Source organism: Microtus pennsylvanicus, chromosome 20 (genome assembly GCF_037038515.1).
Source record: "Microtus pennsylvanicus isolate mMicPen1 chromosome 20, mMicPen1.hap1, whole genome shotgun sequence".
Classification (NCBI taxonomy): domain Eukaryota; kingdom Metazoa; phylum Chordata; class Mammalia; order Rodentia; family Cricetidae; genus Microtus; species Microtus pennsylvanicus.
Genome location: NC_134598.1, coordinates 28,212,643 through 28,240,318, shown reverse-complemented (window position 1 = coordinate 28,240,318; position 27,676 = coordinate 28,212,643).

Sequence of the window (27,676 nt, the reverse complement as noted above, 5' to 3'; positions counted from 1 at the left end):
TGGTTACTCCGGGTTAATTTTCTCTGACCCAACTTAGAATCCCCTGGAAAGAGAGTCTTAACGAAGACTTCTCCAGATCAGGCTGGCGTCGGTGCATGTTTTGGGTTAATTGTCTTGACAGTTAATTGATGTAGGGGGCACCCACCCACTGCAGGAGGCACTGTCAGATGAGCAGGGTCTTGAACTAGAAGAGTGGGGAAAGCTAGCGGGAAGCAGGAGCATGCAGCACGTGTGTTTTTAGTCTTTTTTTCTGCCCTCAACTGTGGCTGTGCCGTGACCAGCCGCTTCAGTTCCTGACTTGATGTCCCTTTAATAACGGGCTATAACTTGGAATCGTAAGACAAATAAACCCTTTCCTTCCTTAGGTTGTTTTTGGTCAGGATCTTTTATCACAACAGAAGTGAAACTTGAACAGAAACGGAAAGGACTTTCCATACAAAACAATAGTGGAAACATTTGGAAAGAAACTGTTGGAAAGAAACATATTTGATTGCATAGAAACCCCAAAACATTAATGAACACCATAGAGATAAAATCCTTAATACAAAGGAGCCTTTGAAATCAATTAAATTGACAGTCATGATAAAGGAATATTATGACTTTTTTTTTTAAAATAAAAGAAGGCGAATTCAAGTCATGATAGAGGAAATCCTAATCTGCAAAAGCATGTAAGGAGACATTTTAAGTATAATAGTTCATTAATTCTTTGAGCATTTAAGACAATGAATTTTGATCATATTTGCCCCCAGTGCCTTACAGATTCACCGCCTCCCCGACTTCATGTCTACCAGTTATTCGTTTGTTTAATAACATACTGCGTTCCCCTTGTGCTGCCCATGTTTGTGGGGATGGGCCACCCACAGGAGCATGGCCAACCTAACAGAAGCCTCATCATCAAAGAAAAACCGATTCTCCTCAGAAACCATCAGCTTCCATAGCTTTTCATCTGGGATGGGGTAGCTCATGAGCCCCTTTCCTGTCCGCGCTGCAATGTCGACTCACTCACTTGATCTTGTACTGGTCTTACGCAGGTTATCCCAGGCGCTGTTGAGTTTACCGTGAGTGCAGCCATCTTGTCTTGTCCAGAAGACCATGTTTTGTTCTAGTTTTTCTCAACTTCTGACTCTCCTAATCTTTTGGTTCCCCCCTTTCCATGTTGGTCTCTGAGTCTTAGGGGGGCGGTCTGTGATACAGATGTTCCATCTTTGGCTGAACACTCCACTAACATTTATCTGCTACAGTTTGGCCAGGGGTGAACCTCTGCATTAGCCCACCACACGCTGCACAAAATCTTCATGATGAGTTTCAAAAACTGCCGTAATTTATGGGTGGAGAGAAATACATTCAGAGGGTAATTTGATACTGTAATTCCGTACTACTACGTACTACTCCACTTCTATGCACTATGCGCTACGGTACAGTTCTCGAGCTGGGCAAGGGGCTGGAGATTGAAACACAAACACACAGAGACAGAGACATGAGTCATCTTTGAATTCCCCAAGAATGCCAACTTTATTGTGTTCCAGGGCAGCTTATATAGTGCCTTCCCTGACCAATGGCCACGCCCTAGCTCTCGGGGTCCTTCGGCTGCAAGCCACCAGAAACCACTCCCCTTCCATCAGGGTCTCATGCTCAGAGCAGCTGCAAGCACAGGAAAACAAGTTGTTTATAGGAAATCCAGGTTCTGGGGATCCGCAGTCCCCAACATGATACTATGACTATTTCACAGAGTAATAATAGCAGATTCCTCCTTGCATTCGGTGAGGTCCCCAGTCATGTGTTCTAGGCGAGATTTACAGCACTAGGTGTGTGTTTCCTTCTGTTGAGCAGGCCTTAAATTCAGAGAGTAGGTGGCTACCCCTACAACATTCAAACCACCATTGTGCCCATAGCCATATCTTCCCACATGAGTCCTTATTGTAGTTCTCAGTTGGATAAGACTGTTCATGGCTCCCTTCCCCTATGGCAAGCTACGTAATAAATACCTTCTGGTACCATGCAAGCTAACCAAGCAGAAGAAAGCTTCCTGGCTAGTACCAACTTGGCTTCTCTATGTTTTGTGACCAATGTATGTGTATCTTACACAATAGGGTCTTGTTATCAAGTTCTGGTGGGTAGCCAAGAGCAATGGCAATAGGCTTTGTTGTTTGGGGGTCTCTGGGACACCCCTAATGAGCGATTTGAGGGACAGTATCCAATACATTGGGCTTTTTATTTGGCAACCAATGTTTTCTGAGAAGAACATATCCCTAGCTAAACTCTTTTTATTTTTTTTGAATTTTCGAGACAGGGTTTCTCTGTAGCTTTTGGTTCCTGTCTTGGAACTAGCTCTTGTAGACCAGGCTGGCCTCGAACTCACAGAGATCCGCCTGCCTCTGCCTCCCGAGTTCTGGGATTAAAGGCGTGCGCCACCACCGCCCGGCTTTTTTTTTTTGGCCTAGCTAAACTCTTTTATGTGGAAAATATCTCTCTGTCATCCATGTATCTATCTATCTATCTATCTATCTATCTATCTATCTATCTATCTATCTATCTATCTATCTATCTATCATCTATGAAGCTCATAAAATAGTAGGTTTCCATACTTGTCCTTGGTGTTAGTTATCTTCTCCATGCCTTTCTCTCTCTCTTACCCTTCCACTCCTTCCCCTGCTTGAAATTCCTTCCCCATTATTACCCTTTCCCCTATTGTATTAAGAAATCATTTAAAAGGAAAAAAAATCTAGCATATTGGGTAGATTGGTTCATGGTATTTTGAATCACTTCATTCTCTGTTGGAAAGAAACACAGCAGGAAAGGGCCTTGGATACTTGGCATTGGCCAGGCCCTTATTAGGGTTAGTATGTGATCAGCATGGAGCTCTATCCTCTGTAACATACATAGAGAAACTAGGGCAGGTTGCCCAGGAAGTATTCCACTGACGATTACAGAGAAAGCTAACCCAATGGGAAAAGATTAGAGGGATTGTGTTTATTTAGTCTAGAGAGAAAAGAGTGAAATGGTGGCTAGTTATCTTAAATTATAATGAGTATATGACAAAATGATTGCTCCGACTCTATGATAGACAACAAACTAAAGGAAATATGGCTAAATCATTCCAAAATTCTCTAATTAACACTCAGAAAATTCCAGGGTAGATTAACAAAGAAACAAAGGACCCCCTGTCTTAGTATGCTTCTAAGCAATTTAAATGATACCTGTCATGTGGCTTAGTTATAGAATAGTGAATGGCCAGGGCCTTGATTAGAATTACAGGCTTGTAGTATCTTAGAGCCGAAAAGTAGCCACAGTAGATTAAAGTTTCTCATTTATATGGTTTTTAGATTCTGCTTACCAATAGTGTATACAAGAGAACACATCGAACATGATATCTTTACGGTCAGAGTTCTAATATGGCTAAATGAATGGGGGTTTTCAAAGTATCTGCTTGGGTTATAGGAACAAATCTTAGTTATGGTGTCTGAGTAAACAAACTTGGACATTAAGTTATGGCGGAATGGTGCAGCCCCGTGGAGCTTTAGTATATTCCAGATCCCAGAAGAAAAACAGCTGTTTCTCACAAGAAAACGTGTAAGGGTTCATAGCCCCATCTGTAACATCCTGGGTTCTGAAGGTAGTGATCACAATGGATGTACCATGGTATGTTCTTAAGAGTAGACCAGCTGGACCTCATATTTATATCTGTATGAAAGCCTCCCCTTTCTACTTCTAGTCTTACCACATTAAGAATTTTATATATCCACTTATTTGTTTGTCTCTTTATACAGGGTCCCACTGTGCCCTAGGTTGTCCAGGGCTCACTATATATCCCAGGTAACATTGACCTCACACTCATGATCTTCCTTCTGCCTCAGCTTTCTGAGTGCTAGGATTAAAGCCATGATCCCTAACACTTCATTGACAATTTCAGGTCATTTTTCCAAAGTCTATTTCCTCCTCTCTAAAATGAAGGATGACACTAACATAGAGTGTTTGACTGAAAGGCAGCTAATAATAAAGTAAGTTTAAAAAAGAAATGGCCAGAGACATAGCAAATGTTACCCAAAGGTGGATAGTATCCACTGTGGGAGTTTGTCAACTTATTGTATGGATCACAGGTGATGACAAAGGCTGTTGCAGGGAGGTCGTTTGTTCATCTTGGCTAATTTAGACCCCAAATAATCACACAGAAACTGTATTAATTAAATCACAGCTTAGCCCATTAGCTCTAGCTTCTCATTGGCTAACTCTTACATATTAATTTAACCCATTTGTATTAATCTATATATCACTATGAGGTCATGGCCTACCAGCAAAGTTTCAGCACATATATCACCAGCGGTGACTCCAGAGAGTCACCTCAACTCCACCTTCCTCCTCCCATGCTATAGGTCAAGCCGGTTCTTTATTCATTAACCAATAAAAGCAACACACAGAGAGAAGGACCTCCCACACCAAAAGGCAATAGAGAACATTCATTGCATTTGGTAATTACAAGCATTCCCTTAAGTAATTTTTGCTGTGCTTCTGTGTGCAGAAGTTATGTGGAGAACAGGTGTGCAGGGTACCATTACAAAATATCTTTTATTGTGGATTATGATCAAAGTATTTTGGTTTATTATTTTTTGCTGAATATCGTTATCCTTTCTTTCTCTTTCTCCCGTTGCCCATTTTGAAATAACATCCCTGCCACCTTGCATAAGAATAATACTCCGCAAAAACTCTCCCTTCACCCATCCCTCCAGCCACGGAAGCCATGATGCTCATGCATTTGACTTCTGCACATGTTGTAAGTCGCTTCGAAATTTGATGTCAATTATTATAAATACATTTTAGTATTTAAGAGCACAGTGTAATATAACATGATGAGAAGAGTTATGGGAAGTTACAGGACTGAATATAATAGCTAATTCAATGCAATTAAATGGTCTTAGTGGCAGTTGGTAAGTCATAAATATGCACGACTCTGGTCTCCTGCAATGAGGAGCAGAAGTAACTGAAGGCCCAGTTATTCTTTCTCTAGATTTATGACAACGTTCGCAGCAAGAACAAATTCCTAATAGGCAGCTCCCAGATAATGGCTGAGCATGGCAGGGTATTAATGTAAACACAGTTGTGTGAGATATTTGATTTCTCCAGTATGTGGCTTTAGATTAAGGAATTCCAGTAAATCTGTCAAAAAAATATCTATAGACCTAGTCTTTCTTGATAAGTATCAAACTTCAGGCATGGTTTGAAGGTTCTATATACTTCGTTCAGCTTTCTCATCTTTACTTTTTACAAATATTATCCTGAATTCATACTTTGGATGTTTCATCCCATCTTTTTTTCTTCCTCTTCCTCCATCTCCTCCTTCTACTCTTCCTTTTTTGAGTCAGGGTTTCATGTAGCGCACACTGTAATTGACCTCTAGATCCTCATGCCAAGACCTCTCTAGAGTTGGGGTTACAGAATTTTGCCTTGCTTCTCGGTGAATTCAAGTTATTGCTGAAAGACTGTGCACTTTGGAGGCAAGCACGAATGGGCTTGGAAACAGATTCGTCGATTTTCTTGTCTGTTTCTAACTGAGAGGGAACCGACAGGAAGGAAAACGGAACAGCAGGCCCCTCAGAAGCCACAGAAGTCAAATCAAACACTCTCCTGTGACTAACGCCTCAGGTGAAGAGGACGAGGGAAAAGATTCAAAGAACTCCTGTCGAGACACACTCAAATTTGATTAAAAATGTACCCCAAGACTCAAGAAACTTAGAAATACGTAGCAGGGCAAACATAAGTCAATCGGTGGTTGGGGAGCATGCTGGTTAAGTTGCTAAAACCCCAGGGTAAAGAGGAAGTCTTATTCAGACTGAAGAGCAAGTGTTCTTTGCAAAAAGTGAACCATCGCATAGAGGGGAACGGTGTGAGGATGATTGCTGGTCTAGTTCTACAGACACAACTTCCTCTTAAATAAGGTCACACTGGGTATTCCTTACATGTCTCATATGTCTGTTGTATTATGGACATCATGTACTTGTCTGCCTATGAGACTACTCAAGAGTAGAAGCTCCCCTCACCTCAGCCATTGGATCCCCAAGCTGAGCAGAATGCCCACTACAAGATAGGTGTCGAAAGTATAGGTTGAATGAATAAGTAGTTTATGTTTGTTGGAATGTAGAGTTTATTGAGTATTGTGTCAGAGTGTTTTTAGCCTTCAGGAGTTGTGCGTGTCAGAATCCTAGTGCCCACTGTGGAGATCTTTGTGGATTGGCACTGGACAGGTAGGGAAGTATGGTGAGGTTGTAAGGGTGGAGCCTCGTGGTGTGGTTAGCACTCCAAAATGATGACGAGCAGATGAGGTCTCTCCATGTCATGGGAACACAGACTGAGAAAGGGACCAGCTACAAGCCACAAGACTGACCCTGTTGGCACTCAAACTTCAATTTTCCAGTCTCCAAAACCATAAGAAAACAAATGTCTGTGTTTAAGCGGCCCTGTCTATTTTTGTTTAATGGAAGCTCAAATATACTTGGGCCAGGACATATGAGCATATGTATTTTATTTTTTCATAGTCTTTGCTCTGGGGATCATCCTATTTTTGTCTTCTTTAGGACAGAACTTTCAGTTAAAACTGGAGGGACCTTTCCAGGGCTACAATGAACAACATTTAATAATGTATCTTATTAGCATAGCTTTGAAAAGACGGGGGGAAAATGCAGTTTATTTACCTGCATTTGAAGACGATGTTATTTAGTGCTAGTTAGTGTTGACGTAACAGCGTTCATTAAAATTTGGCATCGAGGCAGAGTTAAGGATCTCAGGCCACTGAGTCTGCAGATTTCAAAACATCTCCTCTTGATGTAGTTCGTCCAGTTCATTTCACTGAAGCCTGGGAAGCTGAGAGGCAGGATCGTGCTCTCTGTGTTTCCTCAGTGCTGTTGGAGAAACCATTAAAGCTACACACTCTGTGCTTTGGCTGCTATTCTCTCTCCTCAGAGTGCCTTCCTTCTTGGTCCCTATCACAGGGAACTCCACCAAGCCCCACTTCGTGTGCCATCTCCTCTGAAAACCCTTTCTGAAATCTTTTAGAGATCTGAGTGAAAGGCTGATCATAGATACCTCTGGGCGCCGCAGGGTGAAGGATTCTCTGAGCGAGATGTAAATGGGTCTGTGTGACTTGGCTCCCAGAACACTTCATTTTATGAAATAGGTCAGACTGGAGTGTGATGCCTTTACACAGAACCTGTAGATCTAAGCTACTCTGCTTCACTTGTGGGAACTTGGTTGCTCACTCACTTGGGCAGCTTTGAACACGGTTCACATGCACTGTGTGGGTCCTGAGAACATACACCGGCTTTGTAACTATTCTTTGCAGAATAAGCAAAAAGAAGCAAAAGTAAAAGGAAACGAAGGAACAAAATGTGAAATGATTGAAAAAATGGAGAGATACAAGTCAACAAGAAAACCAGCTCTACTCAACAAGCATCACTGATTAAAAGGCAAAACCCCATCCTCAGGTTCCTGCACCGCAGATTCTCATTTCCTGCTCACGCCAGTTCAAAGGTGGAGTGTGGTGTCTACTCCTTCTAGGGTTTCAGGGACTCAGTTTCTCCCATCTATTATGTCTCCCACCTTGTTTGTGTCCTGAGGGTCCTCTCCAGCCATCTAGAGAAAATATAAGGATCATAGGGAGAAGGTTTTAGGCCCAGGCCTAGGGGTTGACACCCATTATTTTTGTCCATGTACTGCTGATGATATCATACTTGCAGATATAGCCTATGTATAAGGGAGACTGAGAAATACATTCAAGTTCTATGCCTGGGAAGAAGAGGAAGAGGAAGAGGGAGGAAGAGAAAGAAGAAGAAGAGGAAGAAGAAGAGGAAGAAGAGGAGGAAGAGAAGGGAAAGAGGAAGAAGAAGAAAGAGGAAGAAGGAGAGGAACAGGAGGGGAAGAGGAAGAAGAGGAAGAACGAGAGGAAGAGGAGAAAGAGGAAGGAGGAAGAGAAGGAGGCAGTGGTAGCAGCCAGGTAGTGGTGGTGCATGCCTTTAATCTTAGCACTTGGGAGGCAGAGGCAGGTAGATCTCTGTTAGTTCAAGGCCAGCCTATAAGAACTAGTTCCAGGACAGGCTCCAAAGCTACAATGAAATCCATGTCTTGAAAAGAAAAGAAGAAGAAGAAGAAGAAGAAGAAGAAGAAGAAGAAGAAGAAGAAGAAGAAGAAGAAGAAGAAGAAGAAGAAGAAGAAGAAGAAGAAGGCAGCAATGAGCTGTTGATGAGCATATGCACATGACTTGGGTGGAATTAAAACACAGCATGAAAGATCAAACAGTTTAAATGAAGAAGACGTCTAAAAGACATTTCCAGTGTGAGAAGGCGGAATTTCCCGCAATGGCACATAGTTATATTTTCTCAGTAGAACTTTGTTGGTGATGGGCAAACTATAACCTGTCATAGGTAAATCCAATTGTGTGTCAATGTGAAAAAAAAATTATTAGGCACTGTCCAGGAGACACCCAAACATGGCGACACATGGTGGGAATGTAAATTGTCTTTGGTTTGGGTGAGGCTACTTGGCATAGGTTTGGTTATCTTAAGGCCTAAGGTACAATTACCAATCTCCTGAAAACAATTTGATCATAATTTAGTTTTAATTATGCTGAGTCTCATTCTCAGTACCTGCAATTACGTCCTTCAAAGTAATCCCCCTCTGGACAGTTCTCAGGGTTACCGAGCGTGATATCTTATCAGAGTGGGTGGAAGGCAGGGCAGAGTGGGAAGGTAGAGATTTTGTGTATCAGAAACCACTGTTAAGACACAGACGGGAGGCATCAGCAGTGGCTTGACACCTAGCTACTATCATGCCATTATTACTGTCATTATTTTGGTTCATTCGTCGAAGTTTAGCTGTTTGTCCAGTTGAAATACCAATAGCAGTTGTTGCCAAAAAGTGTTTAATCTGCGAGAACTTTTCTTTCTTCAAGGATTACAGACAAGCTGTTGCCCTGGCAATTTAAGAAAAAGAACGGTGGGTCCCTCCCAACAGTCTGCTTCCTTCGCAAGTGGGTTTCCTGCGAAGAAGTTATTGTTATAATTTAGCATCAGCTCCTGGGTCTGAGTCACTGTTGCCCTGTGCTGGTTTGTGATACACGTAGACGGTATCTGGAGTCATCTTCGAGCTCTAGACCAGAGACTGCTTGGAGAAAACTGCCAAAGCACCCTCGCCTTTGTAGCATGATGTAGCGTTGCAACCCAAACTGCGTCTTCTATAGGTTTGGCTTTCTTTCTTTCTTTCTTTCTTTCTTTCTTTCTTTCTTTCTTTCTTTCTTTCTTCCTTCCTTCCTTCCTTCCTTCCTTCCTTCCTTCCTTCTTTCTTTTCTTTTCTTTTTCTTTTTCTTTTTTTGGATTTTTCGAGACAGGTTTTCTCCCTAGCTTTTGGTTCCTGGCCTGGAACTAACTCTTGTAGACCAGGCTGGCCTCGAACTCACAGAGATCCGCCTGCCTCTGCCTCACGAGTGCTGGGATTAAAGGCATGTGCCACCACCGCCGGGCAAGGTTTGGCTTTCTTGAGGGTGAATACAGGACTCAGTCTTGTATTTTATAGATGTGCACTGTATATACTTAAGTGATAGTTAAATGTTTTAAATTAAGATTTATTACTCTTTTAACTTCTCTCTCTCTCTCTCTCTCTCTCTCTCTCTCTCTCTCTCTCTCTGTGTGTGTGTGTGTGTGTGTGTGTGTGTGCGCCGCCCACACACACATGTGTGCATATGTGTGCCTTTGAGTACAGGTGCTCACGGATGCCAGAGATTCTGGATCCTCTGGAGCTGAGTTAAAGGCAGCCGGGGACTGAACCTTGGGTGGTTACTGGGAACTGAACCGGGTTCTCTGCAGGAGTAACATGTGTTTCCAATCTCTGATCCCTCTCTCGAGCCACAGGTTTAACCATAGGAAAGCGAGTGCCCTAAAATGAATTCCAAAGAGAAATCAAATGAGATCAGAGTTTTGAGTCAGACACAGGTGTACGGTAATGCCCTGCCTCTTCCCTTTGTACCGTGTATGTAGCCATTGACCTTTAAAGAATATGTAGAATGGGTGAAAGAAATGCCCGGCTGCTTGGAATGGGAAATGATGGCTGGGGTTCCCTTGCTTGTTTGGCATATAAAGAACAACCCAGTCTCCCGACAATGAAAAGACACAACACACCCTAAGCCTAAGCCTGCCGAGTTCAACTTCACTTCTGATTTTTACAACCACATTTTAAAACTCAGTGGGATATTCTGTAGCTTTTGAGTGGTGTTGGAGCCTTTACACTTCACGCTGGGGCTTTCGTTGGAAAGTGAGATTTTTTTTTTATTTCCATTGCAGATTTTGGAAGTTCTAGCTCTTGAGTTGATGAATTAGGGCCAATCCTCTCAATATATTTATTTTTTTTAAAGAAAGCCTATTTTCAAAAATATCTTCAGAATAACTCAATATAACTGCCTAGATTTCCAGGAAAACCTTGTCAGACTCGGATAGCCTATCTGTGACAGTCACTGCTTTGACTTCTGGTTCGGGTGTGTTTCAGAATGGGGCTGGCTCTTAGGTGGCTAAGGGCGCATTGGAGCTCAAGTATCCAAAACTGGTGGTAGTGGTGAGACCGCATGCTGCTTTTGTACCTACGCCTTTTATTAAACATCTCAAAGTCTTGACACATTGATGGGAAGAGCAATGTTGCCTGAAAGTAGAGAATAAAAATGGATACTGCGCACCATGATTCAAATGTATTTGGAGGGAGGCAGGAGCGTTTAACTGGGGTTGACCTTGGAATAGAATACCTTGACAGAAAGCCTCTTCGGTATGATAATCTAGACGTTTAAGCTGCAGGTTGCACAGAATTTATGGTGCTAGCAGGCATGAAGGAAAGCTTAAGAAGTTGAACTGAATTTGTGGATGGGCAGGCAGCCTGGGGGACATGGGAATATACTTTAGAATGCTTAAAAGAAAATGTCAAACCTCCTTCAAATTCCAGATCATATTGAGAGAATTTTTCAAGATTTAAAGATTTGGTATTTGGCAAGTTCATTTAATATTTTAGAGGTATGGGCAGAACTCCCAGAATAACTGTTTAATTCATATTTACCTTTCACAATATAAAATATAGTTATAAGTGTGTTACATACACAAATATATATTATATATGATGTAGTTATAAATGTGTTACATATATAAATATATGTTATGTTTATACCTATATCGATCATGTTTGAATCTTCTAAAGAATGTCCTGAGTTAGCCAGGCAGTGATGGTGCACACCTTCCATCCCAGCACGTGGGAAGCAGAGGCAGGTTAATCTCTGTGAGTTTGAAGAAAGTTTGCTCTATGGAGTACCAGGACAGGCTCCAAGTTACACAGAGAAACCCTGTCTCACATGTCTCAAAACAAAACAAAACAAACAAACAAACAAAACAAAAAAAATGTCATGAGTAGATTTGTAGCAAGTAAAAAAAAAAAAAACAGAAGACGATGAGGAAGAGAGAGGAGGGCTAAGTAAGAACAACGTATGTGGCTGGAGAGGTGGCTCTTGAGTTAAGAGCACTTGATGCTCCTGCAGAGGACCTAAGTTCTGCCCCCAGCACCCAAAGGCAGCTCACAAGTATTTGTTACTCCAGTTCTAGGAGATCAAAAGACCTCTTCTGGCCTTTGAGGGCACTAGGTACACACACACTCACACACGCACGCACACAGACACAGACACACACAGGCACACACATACACATACATACACACACATACAGGCAGACATACACACAGGCACGCACACACACACACACACACACACATGCTGTGTTCACATACAGGCCAAAACACTCATTTTTTTTTGTTTAATAAATAAACAGTAAATGAATACACCTTTGAAAGTGAATTTATCTTATGACTCCATCATGGGCTTAGCAGATAGTTCATGTAAACTGTTTTTGCCTCCAGTGAGTTTCTTCTGTATTTTCTCTGCATGGTGATAACTATAACAAAGATATGAGCTCCAGCTAGTCTACTTCAGTGGCAATCAGGAGCTAAAGCTCTTGTTAAAACTCCCGCCCCCCCCCCCGAAAAGGAAAAAGGAAATTCCTTCTAGATAACAGAGATTTTTTTTTTTTTTAATTAGTTTTCTCTGTAATGCAGTTCCCTTGGCATATTCAACAGAAAACTCCCAGGCAGGTGGTTCCTGCCTTCTTTCCAGCCAAGGAATGCAGAGTTTACTCTGCCTTCGGCCTTGACTCTCTCTGCTTTCTCCCTTATTCTGGCCAGAAGTACCTTTCTTATCCATTGAATAAAAGTGAGGGCTGATACACTAAGTCTCTAGCCCAAAGCGTGAGTACAGCTAGATGTACTGTCCACGAAATAAAGTGTATTAGACTGGGCTATGCTACAATAACAAATGGCCCTCACATCTCAACACCTTCCCTAGTTACTCTGTGTGTTGCTCAGCTTACATGGTGACTGTAGGCCAGGCGTGGCTGGCTCCTTCCCTTGCCCACTTTCCTTGTTCCTGTTTAGATCTAGTTGGCAGAAGAATAAATAAATGATGAAAAAAAAATGGATCTAAGCCAGGAGGGAAGAGTGGCATCTTCTAGGCCTTCCTCTTCAGTCACAGGTCATTTGCCAAAGGCAATCACGTGTCTAAGACTGATAAGACTGTAGATGCTAGCTGTTTTGGAAAAGTCATGGAATTTGTTAACATATGAGACACACTACTGTCTTATTCTCCCATAGAGGACTAACATGTGGGCCAACTTGAGCCCTTCCCGACTAGTTCATAATTTATTAGCTTTATCCTTACACAAAACCTAAGGAGCAAGATTTGTGGTCAGAGTATTTTGTTGGCACTTAGATTGCTGATATAACTCAAATGAGTGCTGTGAAGAGATCTTTAAAGTATGTCTAGAAATCGGTCTCCTCCAGGAAGTCTCGCAGCATTTACCCCAGAGCGGGTTTCTTTTTCTTCTTTTATTGTTTTTATTGCGCTATACATTTTTTCTACGCTTCCCTTCCTCCCTCTCCCCTTTTACCCTCTCCCATCACCCCCATGCTCCCAATTTACTCAGGAGATCTTGTCTTTTTCTCCTTCCTATTTAGATCTATGTATGTTTCTTTTGGGGTCCTCTTTATCGTTTAGGTTCTCTGTGATTGTGTTTAGAAAATGTGGTACATTTACACAGTTTACCCAGCAGTGAAAAATAATGACATCTTGAAAGTTGCAGGCACATGGATGGATCTAGAAAAAAAAAACATATTGAGTGAGGTAACCCAGACCAGAAAGACAAATATAATACATACTCACTCATAAGTGTCTTTTAGACGTCAAGCAAAGAAAAATTAGCCCACAGTGGGTTTCTTATCCATTCTTCCCTTCTCCAGCCCTTGCTCCAGGCACTAACACTCCTCCTTGCGAGAGTAGAACAGAGGCAGTATGTTGCACTGTTTTATTCTCCCATTGGATTGGAAATGATCTCAGGGGCAAGGGAGCTTTACTACAGGGCAAGTCCCTGTCTACAGCCAAACCCTGACTCATGTCTTCTATCCATATTCAGTTCCCAGAATGAGAAAGTGATCTGGGTATCATTTATCTCTCCATCAACACTGCAAGGGAGGGTAAAGCACCAGCAAGATCCATGCATCCAATCATTCATGTATTACAGAAACACATGTATTACATGAACATTCAATTATTCATGTGTTGCAAATATTACCTATTGCCTTTCTTATTAGGCAGACTAAGCCAGGTGCTGAGCTGGGGCTTAGGCACCCTAAGTTTTTGCCCAGATGGACCTGTTAGTTGGAATGACTCTGGCAAGGCAATCATCCATCACAGGCACATCTGATTAGAGCCCTTGATGGACATTAAAAAAGATGCTCAAGGAGGGCATGGAGAACATAGAAGAAGTGTGATTGGCTTTGTTTTCTTGTAGAGGCTTTTATAAGAAAACGACAGCGAGATCTGGAAGCGGACTAGGAAGGATGAAGATGTGTCATGTCAATCCTGGCATATGGGTGAGGAGGCAAAGAATGGCCAGCTGGGAGGGAACACGGAAGCAAAAAGGCCGCACAATAGGAACCGAGTAGAGCTGGTCCACTCATGGGCTTGCCTGCCACCTCAAGGAAGAAGTGAAGCAACAAAGTAGAGCTTGAGATGGCAGCTGGGTTAGCACATGAAGTAGCTGTGACGTGGATAAGCACAGAGAGCAGGATACCAACAGAACAGCTCTCCTCATAGTGGAGATGAGGATTCCTGTGGCCGGAGACGACTCACACATTTCATCAGATCCACGAGCCCCAGTAGATTAAGGTCCACTCATTAACCTTATCGTGTGACCAGCCCACAGTCACCTCCCCCTTAGACGGCAACCCTGGGGAATACAGATTGATCTGGTTGGAAAGCTTGGTTAACTGCTAGAGATTAGCAATCTTTCCTTGGGAAGAGTCTGTGGGACGGGACAGCCCATCAGAGACCACATTTCCTAGCCCATTGCTTCTCTCTCTCTCTCTCTCTCTCTCTCTCTCTCTCTCTCTCTCTCTCTCTCTCTCTCTCTCTCTGTGTGTGTGTGTGTGTGTGTGTGTGTGTGTGACTATATCTGATCAACAGAGCTTCCACAGAAAACCCAATTGACACTTGAGTCTATGTCCTACTAGTTCCACAGTTTTCCTGGTCTTCTAGCAACCTTGAGAGGCATATTTTCAAAATGGCAGCATCACAAGAGAAAAAGCTGATTTAAGTCATGGAGGTGGCCAGGACAGCTGTCCAACTATGAACACCTGCACCCTGTTTTCAGTGATTAAGGAATACATTTTTATTACCTTACATAATTGAAGTTTATAGTTATTTATTAGAACACCTAATCCACCCTGGCAAACAAAAGTAGCATTTTGCCCAGAAAGATACAATAAAATAGGTGTCTAGGCTGGGCAAAAACCCTCTCCCCATTTTTTTTTCTGGAATGAAGAGACAGTGCTGTCTGACAGGCCGTAATTTCTTGGTATTGTTTTGCAATGCGTGAACTACTCTGAGACCCATTTTCTCACAAACGCTACCCTCATTTGCCTGAAAGTATGATTTTGGTTTTTTTTTAATCCACACGAGGATCAGCGTTGATAAGTTAAAAGGAGGCATATTTTGAGAGGAGATATTTTCTTATTTGTTTACCCAACAAAGCTTTTGTTTACTGAGTTTCCATTAGAGTATTTTAAAATTTGTGTGGCGAGGCCTGGGGATTTAGCTCAGTGACCTAATGACCGCCTAGATGCTCAAGGACCTGAGTTCGGTCCCTGGCAGCATAACAAAATGACATATATGTGGGATTTTATTTTTATTCATTAAGTGAGGACGGCAGAGGCGAGTGCTTTTGGAAGATGAGTTTATTGCTGACATTTCTCAAGATCAGGGATGCTGTGCCTGGGACCACAGAGGGAAGACTCGGGGATTTCTCAGGAGGCACGGAAAGCCAAGGGCAACAGCCTTATTTCCCTTCTCATAGGAAGCGATGTAAGAGAGGCAACTTGGATTCTTTGCGCAGGCCCTACGTACCTGGTCTGCAAGGCCCTAAGATGTCAAAGCATAAAACACAGCTAATATATGGTAAATCCTATATAGGCAAACAAATAAGAATGCAAGTCAAATTGACCAAATCAAAGACACAGACTTACTTAGCATTTAATAGCCACAGTATCTTGCCATATTACTGTGCACCTTCAAAATCATTTTGACTACTGGATAATTCTACTAAAATTTGCCCGAACTACTATTCTCACCATGCTCCATCAGCTTAACATGAAAATTCATGAGTGTTTCAAATGACTTCAAGGGGATTTTGTGTGCTTTGGCATTTAATTGGGATTTATATTGAAACAGGAACCTGAAAACCCATCACTCTTCTTATGTTCCTAGGAGCAAAACATATTCTCTTTTAGCAGGGCATCCTTGGTCTCCCCCCAGCAACACCCTAAAACAGAGTTTAACGCTGAAAATTTCCCCGGTTCCCCTTCCCTATTTTCAGCATCTCCAAATGTCAATCATTTTAAGACTACGAAAGCAGGTCATTTCTCTCCCTGTATCAGTAGCATCTCATCTCTTTTAATACGTTCTTTATTGTTTTCCTACCGATCAACCCACCTTGGTGTTTTCTGTGTTAGCTTCATCTAAGGCAATTTTTGCATCTGTAAATTCACAGCGCTAATTGTGTGGGTTATTTTTTTTCTAGTTTGCATGAAGATCAGGCCATAACTATGAAGTCTTTGTGCATCATGGACCAAAACATTACTGCCCGTAGGGAAACCCCAGCTGGGTACAGGGACCAGGAAGCTTTCTGTCAAAGCTGTTCCCGGTGGCTCTCCTCAACTGCGCAGGCGCGTTCCCAGATAGGCTTTGAATCCCTCGTAAGCCTGCCTGGACAGGTTCTGCCTGCCTCTCTCACACCTTGGATTCCCTCCACAAGTCCCCTGCAGCTCTGTAAGCTCTCTTTCCTCACAAGGCTGCTGCTCACCCATTGGCTGGTTTTTATTTTTATAGGCAAGGCCTCTAGAACAACAGTTCTCAACCTGTGGGCCGTGACCCCCGCAGGGGTCGCATATCTTATATTTACATCACGATTTGTAACAGTAGCAAAATTACGGTTATGAAGTACCAAGGAAATAATTTTATGGGTGGGGGTCCCCACAACAAGAGGAGCAGTCTTAAAGGGTCCCAGTGTTGGGAAGGTTGAGAAACCTTTGCTTTAGAATGGATATGTATCAAAATGTCCTGTCCTTAATGGTTCCTTTCAGAGCTCTCTGCTTTCAAATTCCGAGCCTAGGGAGCCTGTCTTATCACATAGCACTCAATTCCCCCCACGGGTTCCCAGAAACCTAGTCACAGTGTAACCTTGTAGGCTGCCCTTCCCACTCAAGGGGAAACTCTGCCTTGAAGCCCTTCTTCTTTCTGGCCTCTAGCCTGTTCCTTCCTCCCTCATGAAACTCAGTTTCATTACCACCACCTCCAGGAAGCCTTCCTTGCCCTCTCACCTTTAGGCAGAGAAGGTTTCTCCAGTTCCTATTTAGCCTAAGTTCCCTAATTATTGGTCTAGATATCTGCCCTCCTGTTCATTTGGTCTGAGGATTAATTTTTGGCGGCTTTGTTTTCCAAGCACTTCACACAAGGCCCAGTATTGTTGACAGTCCTTAAGTAACGCTTATTAAATGCATACATAACTTAATAAACCAGAAGTGTATTATTGTATGTTTTGGAAGGAAGCTGTTTAGTTTTGTTTCTGGGTATGTTAGAGGAATCGGTGTAGAAACGGTCTCATAAAAATGATAGAAAAATAAATAGCTATTGAGCTTCCCCTCACCTCTGCCCTATACCCTCATGCCCCACCCCTACCCAGGCAGGAGACCCCTGCAATGGAGCCTTGGCTAACAAGCCTGAGCATCAGGTGACCTATGACCCAGGGGTGAAACGGGTCTTCCATACCGAGGCCCAGGAGAAATGGTATACTATGTCTGTGAAGAATCTGGTTAGGGCTGAACACTAGGAAAAACACTGGGCATTCACGCAGAATGTTTTCCCTGTTCTAAGCCAAGGGGGGGGGGTGCGCGGGACGTAAAAAGGGGGAGAAGCCAAACTGAGCCGCGCCAGCTGGTTGACCTCTCTCCTCACATAGTTTCCATTGCAGCCCTTCTTAGTCACAAAGGCTTTCCCAACCGTTTGACTGCTTTTCATTTGGCTGAAACTTTAAACTTTTTCTGTGTTGAAAGAGAACACGGATTTAAAGGTTAAGTAGATTGTGCCTTGGCGGTCTTTCTGTCTACTCTCCCTCCTCCTGGCTTGCCCCCCTCTGCGGGGACAGGCCGCACTATCTGATTGGGTTCGGTTGAAACCAGTTTCTGATAACGATGCCCAGAAACAGGATCTCTCCCCCACCCATCTGTCTCTGTCTCTCTGTCCCACTCTCTCCTCTGTCTCTGTCTCTTTGTCTCTCTCTGTGTTGTGTATCTTTCTCATCTGTCTTTGTCTCTCTGTCTCTCTCTTATCTGTCTCTTGTCATCTGTCTGTCTCTCTGTGTGTCTCTTTTATTGGTCTGTCTATCTCTCTCTCCCTCTCTTACCCTGTCTCTTTATGTGTGTGTCTTACATGTGTCTCTGTCTCTCTTTGTGTCTCTGTCTCATCTGTCTATCTCTGTGTCTCTCATCTGTCCCTTTCTTTGTCTCTGTGTATCTCTCCTCTCTCTCTCTCTCTCTCTCTCTCTCTCTCTCTCTCTCTCTCTCTCTGTCTCTTAGAAACAAAGAGCATCTTTCTTGAGGTGCAAAACCTATTCCCCTCAGTCCCCACCCCTGCCTGCCCGGGTGCTCTCCCCATGCCCAGCCTCCTTGAGGCTGCTGAGCACCAGACCTTCCTGCTGGAGCCAGGAAACAGACAAGGCCTGATTTTCTTGAGCCTCCCACCTCTGCGTGGTCCTTAGAATGAGTGTTTTGATTCTGGAATGGGGGGAAGCGGGGAAGGAGGGGAGAAGGGCGGCTCCCCTTTTGCTTTGTCTTTCTCTGTCCTTAAAAAGAAAAGGGAGTGTTCATTGGGGAACTGTAAACTAGTTTGTTTTGTCCCAGTCTTAAATACTTAACAACAACATAAACAGACAAACAACACCCCCCCCACACACATATTGGGTGGTGCGTGTACATCCATGTTCACATGTGTATGTATGTGAATTGCTCTGTGGTTCCTTCTTAAGTGGAGTTGCTCAATCTAAGAGCCCAGTCTTTCTGCGGAAGGCTGGGCAGCTTGCTCAGCAGAGGGAAGTCTGGCTGGCCTCGGTCCAGCAGCGCTGGGTGAATCAGCCAGTGAAGGGGACACTTGGGGCAGTTTGGGATTTTTCAAGTGGGTAAAGATAACGTTAATTCCTTCAAAGAACCAAGAAGGAACCCTGAAACTCAGCCCTCAGACAGAGATCCCAGATAATACCTCCAGCTGCCACCTGACGCAGGCACAAGGAAAGATCCGGAAGCCTGTTGCCAGCATGAGAACTGTTTGATCTGCCTGGAGTTTGAAGGTGATCGTAGCTTCATGCTTTCTAGACGATATTCTGAAAACCTGGGCCCTAAGTCCACCGCTTTACAGGGCCTCAAAAGGGAAGCCTGCTTCGGCAGACCTTTCTTTTTAGACGGAGTTAGCGGGTGACAAACGAGAAAGCATTGAGCCTTGCCTGCCAGGCTGCCCTGTGCATGGGACTCGAGGAGAGGCCGCTGCGGTCTCTCCTCATCACTTACCAAAAGCCCCCTAATCCTGATTTCGTCACACAAAAACAAAGTCAAAAAGCAATTTAAGTACTGGGAATAAAAGGTACGCCCGAGGAGCAGTTGGCATCTTAACACCCCCGTGAAGACCTCGCTGGCACGTTATCACGAAACTCAGTCACCATGTCTCCATTGAGGATGGGGTTGGATTTAGCTCTGCAATAGCAAAATGAAGTGTATTTTTTTTAAACAAATAAACATAATCTTGGCAGATGTGTCAGCATCGTTAGACAGTAAATACTTGGTGCACTTATCTCAATTCAACATGCCCTACCAGCCCCCCAGTCACTGTTGCCACCATGAGGGTCATGAAAGCAAGGGACGGAAGCAAACATTTATAAATGTATTAACCAACCCCCAAATACATGTGCTTCCCTATTGTAACCAAATGTTACTTCTCCCTCAGATTAGCCATTCTCAATAATCTTGTTTACAATGTGTGTGTGTGTGTGTGTGTGTGTGTGTGTCTCAAACTGTACTTTCTAGCTAACTGTGTCGTATTTAATCATTTTTTAACTCTGTTTTTTTTTTGGGGGGGCACCTCACCTTTTTTCAGAGTGTACTCAGCCCAAACGCTTGGGAAATCAAGGGCAGGTTAAGCAAAGAACCATGCTTAGAAGAGAGCAGCTTTTCTTGAACTGTCCTGGTGTCCTGTCGCAGAATTCTTAGTGACCCGTGATGAGGAAGGTGCAGGAGCAGAACCAGTTCTTCTCAGCGCCTTGGCCAGGCGCATGCTGGGAAGTCACAGCTGCTGTGTAGAGTCAAGGGGAGAGATTTATTGGGAAATAATAGGTTTTTGTTCATTCCAGCAGCTCATGGGGCCAGATATTTTTTACCAGGGGAAGAGACAGCCACTGGAGAAGCGAGAAGGGAATGCCTAGAGTGGGGGGAAAGAAACGCAGAAGCGAAAGGGCGCTCGTGGGGAGGGCAACGGAGGGGGATTCCGGCTGTGAAGAGGGAAAATCCCCAAGAAAGAACCCTTCTCTCTTTCTCCAAGCATCTCCGGGCTCCCCCCTGGCTTGCAGCCTCTCATAATTGCGGTTTGGATTGGAGCGCTTCCCCAGGCTGCTGGCTGTGATCACACTTAATTTCAAGCAGCAAAGTCCATTTCGAGGCGTATTTTCACACTGTCAGGGTGAATATGAGTACCGGCCGCGTTGAGGCTGGTTCCGAAACGGCTCGCCCAGCTGACGCAAATGTTAGCTTTCAAGCGGAGGACGTGTTTAGATGGTTCAGAAACCACTTTTTTGCTGACCCTTGGGTCACCTCCTCGGTTTCGCTAAGAGCATCTCTTTGAGAAAGATTATCTCCAGTTTGTGGTCTTCTGGGTCCAACTCTTTGTGTCTCTGCTGAAATAGTTCCCTGCACCCTGTGGTAAGCCTTGTTCAACTCTGGCTTCTTTTGGTTGGCCAACACCTTGATTAGGAGCCTGACATGTTTTTCTTCGTCTTCCCAGGTTCTGACCCAGCCTTCTCTAGATTTCCTTGGGTTCCCTTCAGATTTCTAAATCAGAGCGACTTCCAAATGCTTGGCCCATTTGTATTCCAGTACATTTTTGAAGGCTTAGTCCAGAGCCCAGTGGTGGCAGAGTAATTACAGGATACACGATAAGAGAAGGAGTAACTTCCTGGAGAAAATACCCCCCTCTACCTCCTATTCAGTCTCTTTAAGAGTATCCCTGCTAACTCTCCAAATCTTACTGTCTAGAGTTATGTCCCATGCATGTTACCATCAGAGATATGCTGTGGAAATTACTTTAACTATGTAAAGATGTGTTACATCTGTTTATGCTGCATTTGCTTAATTTTTTGTAAAGTTGTGCTACATTTGTTTCTTCTTGTCTGCTTAAGGCACCTGATTGGTCTAATAGAGAGCTGAATGGTCAATAGCAAGGCAGACAAGGATAGGTGGGGCTAGCAGGCAGAGAGAATGCATCTAGGTCCAAAAGAAGACCCAGTAGAGAAGAAGAGAGGAGAAGACGAGATGCCTGGGGCCAGAAGCCAGGCAGTTGCCAGCCAGCCAGCCAGCCAGCCAGCCAGCCAGCCAGCCAGGAGAAGCAGTGAAAGTCAATTACACAGAAAGAGGAAGTAAAAGACCCTGAGGCAAAAGGTAAATAAAGAGAAACAGATTAAGTTAAAAGAGCTAGCCATAAATGTGCCTAAATGAGGCCAAGCATTCAAAACTAATACTAAATCTCCGAGTCATTCTTTGGGAGTTGTTTGGTGTCCCCCACCCTCCAGAAGAGCCTGGTACAGAGATGGGAATGATCACTCCTGGCTTAGACCCGCCAGGACCAGTCCTCTGGCCTTGGGAAGTATATGATACAGTTGCACCAAATGGGTATTTAGTAAAGCAGGTGAAGGTAGGTGATCGATGTTGGGAATCAGCAAGGTCTGTGATACTGCCCTTCCTGTCTGGATTTTAATGTCCTCTATGCATCTGCTTCCCAAATCACCGTTTTTGGCCAAGAGCCCTCCCGATCTTTAGCCACACTCGCAATGGTATTAGCTTTGTCTTCCGTATATGACTGATACTTAATCTTTTCTTTCTTGTCGTTCATTTCCCTCACACCAAACCCTTTCCTGCTTTTCTTCTTTCTCTTTGTGGGTAGCACCCATTTCTGCCATTGTTCAAGTCTCTGTTCTCTCAGTCTGTGCCAAATTGGTCACTAAGCATTGTTGAGTCTTCCTGCAGGGATTGCTGTCCACCTTATTTCCTTCCACTTTCCTGGCCTTCATTCAGTTAATGGTTTGATCTTGTGTGTATCTCTCCCTTCAGTCTTTGCCCTTTAATCCACGTGATAAACAGACACCAAATTGGTCTTCCACAACCCTTCGTGTTACTGTTTTGCTCAAAATCCTCATTCCTATCATCTCAAGATTTAGTGCAAACTACAGTTGTATTCGGAGTGAACTTTCTTTGTCAGAGTCAAGCTTCTTCCAGAGGTTTCTTCCACTGCCATTGTGTATTATACAAGCGCTTTGCCCCTCGTGACATATTCCATTTGTAACCTCTTTAAACCTCTTTCAAGAGAGATGAGACCGGCTTGATTCTGGTTTGCCACACACTAGCTGTGAGCCCTTAGGCCTGCTACTTGTTCTTTGGGGGCTTCAGTTTCTAGTGTATGAAAAATGTTCCTTTTCTGAGCATGGTAGTGCCTGGCTTTAATCCCAACACCAAGGAGGAAGAGGCAGGTGGATCTCTATGAATACAAAGCCAGCCTGGTCTACCTAGTCAGTTCCAGGACTGCCAGGACTGCATAGAAAAGACCTTGCCCCAAACAACAGCAAAATGTTATCTGCATTAATCACAAATGTGACCCTGAATGAAAAAGAAGGTTCTACATAAAAGTTCAAATTGAAAAATGAGTGACAGTTCCTCAGGTTAAATCTTATAGGTCTCTTTAGAAGCTATGAGTTTTAAAGATTTATCCTGTCTCTGAAGCCTTGCCTCTCTCTTCTCACCCTGATTCCCATGGATCATACAGACAAGAGCCCCACTTCCTGTTCACTGCCAGCTCTGCCAAATATCCATGTTTCCACACCCATTGTAGCTTGCAATAAGGGTCTTCTTTCGCTCCTGTCTAGAGAGTGACTCTTGTCCTTTGGTATGAAGATTAAAAGGTTTTCTTCTTTACCCTTCCATGACTCATGGCTCCTGGTTCCCATGAAGGAGGACTTTTGCCCGTCTGTGTATTTTCTCTCTTGGCCTATGTTATGTGCCCATTCAATACCAGAGGTATCTTTTCCTACATTTTCCCCATACACAGTTTAGGAAATGGTTAAAACATGATACGTTTGACATTATCCTGTGGATTTATAATCTGAGGGAAATAATGTCTCTGACACAGTCCTTCAGTCATCCCAGATACTCTTCACATAAAATCCAAGCTCCTGCTGGGTGATGGTGGTGCACACCTTTAATCCCAGAATGCAGGAGGTAGAGACAGGAGGGTCTCTGTGAGTTCAAGGCCAGGCTGGTCTACAAGAGCTAGTTGGAGGACAGCTAAGACTGTTACACAGAGAAACCCTGTCTTGAGAAAACAAAAAGCAAAGCCAAAACCAAAAAAAGCCAAGGTCCTAAATATGGTCTATAAAGATCTACAGGGTTTGGTTTTGAGCTCAGTCTTGCAGATCTTTGTCTTACTCACTGTGATGTAGGACACACCTGTCTCCTTTCAGTTTCCCAAGCAGTCTAAATTTATTTGTGTCCCAGGACCTTTTTATGGACTTCCCCCTAAAATGACTCTCTCCTTAGCTTTTCATATGCCTTTTTTTTTCATGGATCAAGGACAGTTTGTTTTCTAGATCTCTCCTGGTCAGTCTATTCAGAAATATATACCAGCATTCCAGTTAATCTTACGTATATTCCTCTGGTGATATTTTGTTTGTGTTTTAACAAATAAAGCTTGCCTGAAGAACCGAGTGCAGAGCTAAGGCACTAGAGGCCAGATGGTGGCGACACACCCTTTAATCCCAGGACTCAGCAGACAGAGGCAGCGGACCTCTGTTAGTTCAAGGCCACCTTGGGCTACAGAAATGTGATCCAGTCTAAAAGAGAAACTGAGCTCACACAAAGGTGATCTCAGCACTTGGGATCCCATGCTTTTAATCCCAGCACTAGGGAGGTGGAGACAGGAGGGATATGGCTGGGCAGAGAGAAGAATATAAGGTGGGAGGAGACAGGAGCTCAATGCAGTGTGAGCATGCAGTCTGAGGATTAGTAGGGACAGGACTGCCCCTTCATTCTGAGGATTCGGTAGAGATAAAAGTTTTCTCTAGTGGCTGCTGCTCTGTTTCTTGGATCTTTCAGCTTTCACCCTCAAAGATCTGACTCCAGGTTTGTATTTATTAAGACCCGGTAGAATTTGCATTACAAATTCCCAATTTATTGCTCTCAAAGAATCCATCAGTACCCCCAAATTTTCTCCCCTCTATGTTAATATTCATTGCTCGAATGTTAGCTGTCTTGGACTGAAATGGAAACATCTTGCCTTGCTTTAACAAGGTCCACCACCACCACCTGCACCCACCATCAAGCCTCCTTTTGACACCCCCACAGTAGTGATGCTTTGTCCCCATTTCTCAAACATGATAGTCTCATTCCCAACTCTTACTCTGTCCTTTCCTTGAGATCTCTGTCCTCAGATTTCGCTTCTTGACCTTCTTCCTGTGACCACCTAAAAGTCACATGGTCATTTTATTCTCCCTATAAGATTTCTCCTTACAATAAATTTCCTTTCATTCACAACTGATTTGTATCATTTACCTTGGTATTTCCAAAGTCTAAAAATACAGATAAATGTCTGAAAATATTGGCCAAATGGCTAGAACAAATAAGTGATCATTCTCATGCCATTTACTAAATATCAAGAAACTACATGCGACTTAGTTGGTCATTTTAGCCCAAAATCTTTTATTGAGTTGGGAGCTGGGGGTGAGATCTCATCCAAAGGTGTTAGATCCATTTTAAGATTAGTTATATAGTATTGACACATCTAGGTCCAGTGTTGTGGGGGACTGCAGACCACCCCAGACCCTGAATTTCTGGTAAACAACTTGTTTTCCTCTTCTCTGAGCAGCCTGCAGCTGCTCTGAGCACGAGACCCTGATTGCAGGCTGGTTGGTCTGCAGCTGAAAGATCCTGAAAGCTGGGGCATGGTCGGAGCCCTATATAAGCTGCCACTGAGCACAATAAAGGGGCCAAGGATGTCCCCGTGGCCCGGTCTTTCTGGCTGTCTCTGGCTGTGTGTGTATGTTTTTAAAATTTTCAGCCTAGTTCCCATAGCGCATAGTGAGTAGAGTGCAGAATGGAACGGTGTAGTTTTACAAGTGGAGGCCTTCAGCAAGATCGCCCTCGGGAATGGTGAGGATGGGTTAAAGATGGGTATGTGTGTTATGTGTGTTTGAGTAAGTATTTAAAGAGACAGAGTATAGACAGTCAGATTATAAGGCACAAAAGGATAGAATGTGCACAGAGAATTTGGATTATGTACATTGTGTTTCGTTTGTTTGACTGGAGAAAGACATTTGATTTTGGGAACTGCTAAAAAAAGGTATTTTGACTTTAAAATATGGGCCTAAGGATATATTGCTTTGAAAAGGAGGTTCTGCTTTGTTTCCACAGAAGATGAAGACCTGTGGATTTCTTCTAGACTGGTGTGGTTTGAGTGGCAGGTTTTCCTACGCGACCAAGGAGCCCATGTGGCAGTCGCGGAGGGTCCCCAAGCCCGCCTGCTGTTGACCTCTAACCCCAGCTCTTACCTGATAGCTTATAACACACTTTCAGTGGGTTGGCAAGCTAAACAATTTCTTTGTTTGTTAAGATATTGCTGGCTATTTCAATAAAACAGAATTTAAAGTAGTTAATGACTATGGATGTTAGACATTGGTTTTAGCTGTTGTGAAGTGCAAGATGAGCTTTCTGGATCAGTTGACAGGTTCCCTTGAAATGAAAATGTAGGTTTCATCTTCATCCTTCCTTCCTCTTCCTCCTCCTTTTTCTCTTTCTCCTCCTCCTTCTCCTTCTTCTTTTTTTTCCTTCGTTATCTTCAGGTCATAGCTTTAAGGATTCTCATATGTGTTGATAGCACACCAAGGAAAGGTAAAAATGTTCGGAAGCTCAAACACACAGGATTTTTAGTGGGTTAGACCGGAGACGAACTAAGTGACTCAGACCAGGATTCTGTTGTAGGCTCAGATTACATTGCTGGGGTGGCTGGAAGCTTTAGTCTAGTTGTGACTCTGGGAAGTAGGCTTTGTCTCCAACCACACCCACCATTTTCCACGGCCTTTACTCTTCCTCAGTTCTTTTCTTTCCTTTGAATTCCTGACTTGAGTACCTGTTTGCCCAGTTGGTGTCCCACTGTGTAACACTTAAATAAAGCACAATGACAAGAAAGCGAAGTGGTATCTCCTGGGATCACAGTTTGAACACTCCAGAGGAGATATATTGGCTCTGCCTAAGTCACCTGACCTCCTCTTGGCACCATCGCTGTCTGGGGCAAATGTGACTGGTCTGGTCTGATTGGTCTCATCTAGTCTGTTACCAAGAGTACCGGAGTTTGCTTCATGCATTGGATGCATGCCACGGGAAATATTTCTGTGGCCTGAGCAATTGATATAGCTGGTGTTTTCCTAAAATACACAAGTTGAGTTTGTATACCTATGGCATAGACCTTAACTCAGCAAGTTTATTGGGTTTGTGTGACAGCTCATGACAGGTACTGAAGTGCTAATATTTTTCATCCATCCATTCATTCATTCCATGGATATTAAAGAACTGGTCTGTGCAAAGCTCTATGTGAGGTGCATCCATGTGTTTCCATATGTTAGAGACAGTAGGCTTTCAGGAAGCACAGCTCATATTCTTGTAATGCATAAACCATCCAGTGTGGCTTTTCCTCAGCCTCGTGACTCAATCTAATTAGCGCCACTACCTGAATCCTTGTGGAGTTTCTAGGGGTCGGTTCTTGGACGCCATCACTGGATGGGAATCTAGGCTAAGATTTCTATCAGCACACCGGCTAGGGAAAACACCACACAAGAGTTCTCTGTTCTTTTTAATCGAGTTTGCCGAGAAGAGTCTAATTTCAAGCCCGCTGCCTCCAAGACAGCCATGAATAAGTTGCACTTACTTATAATTGATTGAAACAGTAGCTCCCAGAGCAGCTTCCCCGGAGCAGGCAAGCCAGGAGGCGGCTAGGTCACCGGTCTGATCCAAACTTTGATTGCAAATTGGGCATTTCTCCTCTCAAAGCATTTTAGCTGCTGACATTGAACTGATCAAGAAAAGCCCTCGTGGTCTTTCCCCCCAGAGACATACAAAGGGTGAAGTTCTCAAATGAGGCTTCTCAGATCCGTGGTATCCGTGTCACCTGGATGTTTGCTAGGGATGTGTGTTCTGGAGCCCCACCCAAGTCTTGCTGAGTCAGAGAGTCTGAGGTTCAGGCCTAGGCCACTGTTTAGCATACGCTTGTAGGAAATCGTGGTGTCAGCAAAAATGGAAGAACAACTCACTGTGTCTTTTGATAAATAATAGTCACTTTTTTTCCCAAACAATGACTAAAATGAAACTTAGCCTTTTCTTGGCTCTATATTCCTGTTGGTATTTTATCTAAAACTGAAGGTGGTTTCAGTCCATTGATAGCCGACTTCTAATAACTTCACCTGTAAAGATTAAAGAAAAATTGGAACATTGGCTGTAGCTGGTGTTTCATCTTAAGCCTGGTAAAAACATAAGGCTCGGTGTTTGAGCAAACCTATTCCTGACCAGTTGTTTGAGTGGGAGGAAATAGTTTTTGGTTTCCTCTCCACCCTTACCTCCACTCACCAAAACACAGTAAAGGCTCCAGGAAACAGGAACCAAAAATGACTTGGTAAGTTTTCAAGACCAAAGATTCAGTTAGGTCAAGATATAGAAC